We start from the raw sequence: 6664 nt of genomic DNA, 5'->3' as shown, positions 1-6664 counted from the left end.
GACTGTAGACAGGAGCCACATGGAAACATGGCACCAGCCCGCAGGTGACAGACAGCAAGGAAAGGGGGTCCTCAGTACTACACCCTTGAGGAACAGAGTTCAGCCCAAAATCTGGATGAACTCAGCAGCCGCCTCCTCCCCAGAGTCTGTAGTACAGGGATGCAGCCATGCCCACACCTGAGCAGGCTTACGGGACCCTACGCAAGGCCGCCCGGCCAGGACCACTTCCACTCCTACCCTGCACAGCTCTAACGTAGGGAATTCCTGTTGCATTATGCCGCAGGATTCATGGTGCTTTGTTACAGCTGCATTTTTGTAAGTAATTGTGAGGAGCGTGTGGTGGCACGGCAGTTTAAGCCTTTGCTTGGGATGCCCACACCCCACGTCAGGAGTGCCCAGTTGAGTCCCAGAGGCTCCACTTCTGATCCAGCTCCCTGCTATTGCTGCACTGGGTGATGCTCTCAAGTAGTTGAGTTCCACCCACAGGGGAGACCCACGATGGAGTTCCAGGCTCCTGGCTTCAGCCTGGACAAGCCCTGGCTGCTGTGGCCATTTGGGGAGTGAACCACAGGATGGAGGATTTCTTACTGTTTCTCATTCTCTCTCTCTCTCTCTCTCTCTCTCTCTCTGTAACTCTGCCTCTCAAATATGTAATTTTAAAAAAAAGTGTTGCTTAAGTTTCACATACTTTTTAATTTCCTCGATTTTTTACTGCTACTGGTTTTTCATTTTACTCTGTGTTGGAAATGAACTTTATACGTTTCTATCTTTTAAATTTGTTACAGCTTTTTATAATTCGCTCTAGGCTTAGTTGAGTCTATGGTCTACAGGATGTTGTATTTGCACTTGATAAGAAGGTATATTCTGCCGTTGTTGGATGAAGTGTTCCAGAGATGTCTGTTAGATATAATCGGTTTATAGTGTTGCTCTGACCTTCCACTTCCTTGTTGACCTTTGGTTGAATTTTTCTGTACGTTTCTGAAAGCAGGTTGTGGAACTCTCCAGCCATTTTGGTCGACTTGTCTATTTCTCCCTTCATTTTGTCAGTGCTGTTCCATGTATCTTGGTCCTTTGCCATTGGCTGGATATTTATCTGGGAATGTTATATATTTTTGACAGTATTAAGTGTCCCTGTTTCTCACTAGTAGCATTTTCAGGTTGTTTATCTTGCCTGATAGCACATCAGCCACTCCAGCTTTCTTGTGGTTGCTACTTTTATTTTTTCATTCTAAAAGGCCCAATGCACGTCTCTTCTGCTAAGTCCAACATCTGAGCCCTCTCACAGGCAGTTTCCTGGCCTGCTTTTTCCTCCCAGTGTGTGGGTCATGCCTTCCTGGATTTTTTGCTTACTTTTTTTTTTTTGAAAAGACATTGTAGATCGTAGCAATGCTGGGTGTGATTCTCCTCTCTCGAAGACTGGTTGGTTTTTATCTTCTCATTTATTTGCTTAGTGATCAGCTTAATATTTTAATAAAGTCTGTTTCCTCCCTGCACCTCTTGATTTTGCTCCTCAGAGAGGCTCAGCTTTTTCCATGTGTGCAGACATTCAGGACAGCAGTGCATGGGGAGGGCTCTCTTCCTCTCTTCCCCTAAACACACCCAGCTCTTGAACTCCATGAACCACTGGCTGGTTGCGTTATCATTTCCCACAATGTCCTGAGTTATAAATTTTGTGCCCCACAAAACTAATCCAGTCAATAACGGCTCTCTTGAAGGGACATTGCGTGACACCCACCGCGCGTGATGTCTCTTTTTTGACATTTCAGCTTCTTTTGATGTGATAGAAATAGGCAGGAAGTTTGTTTAGGATTGCTGAGATGCAGGTCACAAGCCCCTATGTAATTCTATCCTCTCACTTGTCTATCAAGACACCCCCTTTCCTGGGATGTTGCTGCTTCATCCGGGACCTATCAATATTTATAATGAGCTCCACATGGAACTCGTGGAGGTGCCATATAATTCATTCCCAGGTAGCTCCACGCCTGGAAAGGCACCACCCCAAGCTCGTAAGAGACCATAAGAAGGGTGGGGGTCTCTCTTCCACCACAGACTATGGCTGGAGGGACTTCCTGGAGCCCTGTCTGTCTTCCTTCTCCCACCCATTCTCTTCGCAGGCAAATCTGGCCCACTGTCTACTCATGACTGCGACTGATTTCTCTACATGGAGCAACCCATGCTCACATGTGTGTGTGTGTCCACTTTCTCATCTTCTAAATAAACTTTATCTGATTGTGCTTTTTATTTATGTCAGTACTTAGAATGTGTATCTTTGTACATGACCAGAGTCAAAAAAAATTAATACCTCATTACCTACATCACTCTTATCTGTATTATTCACAATTCTCTCTTGCAGACTGGCTGGCCCTACAGTTTGGCCTGATCATGACTCTGTCCCTAATTGCCTTTCCCCACAATCCCCATGGTTCTCCAGAGTACCTAAAAGCATGTGTGCCTTCATTCTCCATTGCCAATGAGGTCGATTCCTTTGGGAATTGACTGGGAGACATCCGTTTAAGATGTGTGTTTCTATCATCCCAGGCAAAGTCTCTCTCTTCAGTGCCCTGGGACTGAGGCTAGACATAGTGGTCTGGACGAAATGAGGGCAGTTGCTTGGGGTCCCCAGAACCAGGGTCCCCAGAACCAGCAAGGGTCCCAGTATGTGCTGTGAAACTGCACCCAAGTCAGAGTCTTCAGCCCATGTGTAGAGGCCCTGCAAAGAAGGTTGCCTCCATCTCTTGGCTATAGCACCTTGAACACAGGTGCTAGATCAGGATGCTAGCATCCCATATGGACACTGGTTCGAGCCCTGGCTGCTCTGCTTCCAATCCAGCTCCCTGCTAATGCATCTGGGAAAGCAGTAGAAAATGGCCCAAGTGCTTGGGCCCCTGCACCCATGTGGGAGACCCGGAGGAATCTCCTGCCTCCTGGCCCAGCTCCAACAATTTGCAGCCATCTGGGGAGTGAACCAGAGGACAGAAGATCTCTCTCTTTTTTTCTCTGTCTTTCTCTGTCTCTCTCTCCTTCTCTCCCTTTCTCCTTCCCTCCCTCCTTCCCTCTCTCTGTACCTCTGCCTTTCAAATAAATACATCTTTAAAAAATAATAATAAGGGGCGGAGCCAAGATGGCAGAATAGTGAGGGCACACACCGATAGTCCAGGAAAAGATATTTAATAAAAGTTGAATTACTGTAGCCTCAGGAAAAAATTGCAGAGGAAACTCTTCTGGATCTAGTGGAAGTGACATGGAGGACCTATAGGGAGAGCAAGGTCCCCACCACGTGGAAGCCGAGCCGCCGCGGGAGCCGAGCCACGTGAGTCGCAGAGTGTGCATGCCAGTGCGGGAAGGGGAGGTGAGACAAAAAACCTCAGTAACCCGAGACATTGGCGGGGAAAGGCAGAAAGAGCCCACAGGGAATGAGGCCTGAAGCCCCACTGGGGAAAGTTCACCAGGCTGACTGGAGGAGAGAAAAAATGAATAAATAAGGGGAACCAGCACGGACATTAACCTCTCCCTCCACTCACCTTACAAAGCTGAGCAAGACAAAGAGCAGGCGCCATTTTACATATGTAGAGAGGTGCCTGCCATTAGCCAAGCAGAAAAACCTGACTCTGGTTGGGAGAAATAACAGAAGGTTAAGACCTAGTTAGTGAAAGTGTGGAGCTAATGAACTGAGACTGTGAAAATCTGATGGGGGGGAGAGAGAACTCACCAGGTACACAAACTCGGTAACTTGGGCAAACTGGTAAGAGACTGCAGAGAAACTTGAGACCACGCTGAGGGCTCCATAAACTCTGTGTGTGCTCCCAGGGGTAAGCAGACAAATACCCACAGGGGCCAGATTTCATACATCAACTACCCTCAATCACACTCAGCTGTGTGGAATTACTTCCCAACTGAGTCAGAAAAAAAAGAGAGAGAGAGAGCGAGCAAGCGAGTGAGAGAACAATCTGGGTGGATCACCTTTGGCACACCCCTAACCCTGAAGAACCAAACAGAGCTCTCTGGCCACATCCATTACAGCCTCTAAGGATCCATCAAAAGCAGACAGTCCACTGAATCTAGAGTCACAGTACAATGAGAAAAAGCACCACAGCAAAGAAACCAAAGAATATCTCCAATATGACAAACAACAAACACAGAAACTGAGGTAACAAGAACAAGGAAGACACTATGATGCCCCTAAATGATATAGACACCCCAATTCAAGATTATGAAGATGATGAGATAGAAGAAATGCAAGATACAGATCACAAAAAATTGATAAGAACATTAAGAAGTTCTCAAAAACAAATTCTCGAACTACAGAAATCCTTAATGGACAAGATAGAAAATCTCTCTTGTGAAAAAGAAATATTAAGGAGGAATCAAAATGAAATGAAACAACTAGTAGAACATGAAACTGTGATAGTGATGAGAAATCATAATGAAATGAAGAATTCAATAGATCAAATGACAAACACATTAGAGAGCCTTAAAAACAGAATGAGTGAAGCAGAAGAGAGAATATCGGACTTAGAAGACAGAAAACAGGAAAATATACAGTCAAACCAAAGAAAAGAAGAGGAAATTAGAAATCTAAAACATATTGTTGAGAATCTTCAAGATACTATTAAAAAACCCAACATTCAGGTTCTAGGAGTTCCTGAAGGCATAGAGAGAGAGAAAGGATTAGAAAAGGACTTTTTAGTGAGATACTAGCAGAGAACTTCCCAGGTTTGGAGAAGGACAGAGACATCCTAGTACAGGAAGCTCATAGAACCCCTAGTAAACATGACCAAAAGAGATCCTCACCACGACAGATTGTAATCAAACTCACCACAGTGAAACATAAAGAAAAGATCCTAAAATGTGCAAGAGAGAAACATCAGATTACTCTCAGAGGATCTCCAATCAGACTCACAGCTAACTTCTCATCAGAAACCCTACAAGCTAGGAGTGAATGGCGAGATAGAGCCCAGGTACTAAGAGAGAAAAAGTGCCAGCCCAGAATATTAAATCCTGCAAAGCTCTCATTTGTGAATGAAGGTGAAATAAAGACCTTTCACAGCAAACAGAAATTGAAAGAATTTGTCGCCACTCGTCCAGCCCTGCAAAAGATGCTTAAAGATGTGCTACACAGAGAAACACAGAAACACGGTCATCAATGTGAAAGAAGGTAAACGAAGGAAACCTCACAGCAAAAGATCACAGGAAGTTCAAAACATATATTAGAAGATATCCTTGGGAAATGGCAGGGCAAAGTTACTACTTATCAATAGTCACATTGAACGTTAATGGCCTGAACTGTCCAGTTAAAAGACACAGATTGGCTGACTGGGTTAAGGAACAAAACCCATCTATTTGCTGCTTACAAGAAACACATCTTTCCAACAAAGATGCATGCAGACTGAAAGTGAAAGGCTGGAAAAAGATATACCATGCCAACAGAAATGAAAAAAAGAGCAGCTATAGCCATCTTAATATCTGACAACATAAACTTTACCACAAAATCTGTTAGGAGAGACAAAGAGGGGCACTATATAATGATTAAGGGATCAATTCAACAGGAAGATATAATGATTATCAATGTATATGCACCTAATTACAGGGCACCGGTTTATTTAAAAGATTTGTTAAGGGACTTAAAGGGAGACTTAGACCCCAATACAATAGTACAGGGGGACTTCAATACTCCACTCTCAGAAATAGACAGATCAACAGGACAGAAGATCAACAAGGAGACAGTAGATTTAAACGACACTATAGCCCAAATGGATCTAACAGATATCTACAGAACTTTTCATCCTACACATAAAGCATTTACATTCTTCTCAGCAGTACATGGAACCTTCCCTAGGATTGACCACATACTAGGCCATAAAGCAAGTCTCAACAAATTCCAAAGAATTAGAATCATACCATGCAGCTTCTCAGACCATAGTGGAATGAAGGTGGAAATTAGCAATTCAGGAATCCCTAGAGCATATGCAAACACATGGAGATTGAACAACATGGTACTGAATGAACACTGGGTCATAGAAGAAATCAAAAGAGAAATCAAAAATTTTCTGGAAGTAAATGAGGATAACAACACAAAATACCAAAACTTATGGGATACAGCGAAAGCAGTGTTAAGAGGAAAGTTTATATCAATAGGTGCCTACATCAAGAAATTGGAAAGGCACCAAATAAATGAGCTTTCAATGCATCTCAAGGATCTAGAAAATCTGCAGCAAACCAGACCCAAATCTAGTAGGAGAAGAGAAATAATTAAAATCAGAGAAGAAATAAACAGGATTGAATAAAAAAATTACAAAAAATAAGCCAAACGAGGAGCTGGTTTTTTGATAAAATAAACAAAATTGACACCCCATTGGCCCAACTAACTAAAAAAAGAAGAGAAAAGACCCAAATCAATAAAATCAGAGATGAAAAAGGAAACATAACAACAGATCCCACAGAAATAAAAAGAATCATGAGAAATTACTACAAGGACCTGTATGCCAGCAAACAGAGAAACCTATCAGAAATGGATAGATTCCTGGACACATGCAACCTACCTAAATTGAACCAGGAAGACATAGAAAACCTAAACAGACCCATAACTGAGACAGAAATTGAAACAGTAATAAATGCCCTCCTAACAAAGAAAAGCCCAGGACCAGATGGATTCACTGCTGAATTC

The sequence above is a fragment of the Oryctolagus cuniculus genome, chromosome 17 (assembly GCF_051225735.1).
Source record: "Oryctolagus cuniculus isolate XC-2025 breed Fujian yellow rabbit chromosome 17, ASM5122573v1, whole genome shotgun sequence".
Lineage (NCBI taxonomy): Eukaryota > Metazoa > Chordata > Mammalia > Lagomorpha > Leporidae > Oryctolagus > Oryctolagus cuniculus.
Note: the sequence above shows the minus strand (reverse complement) of the source record.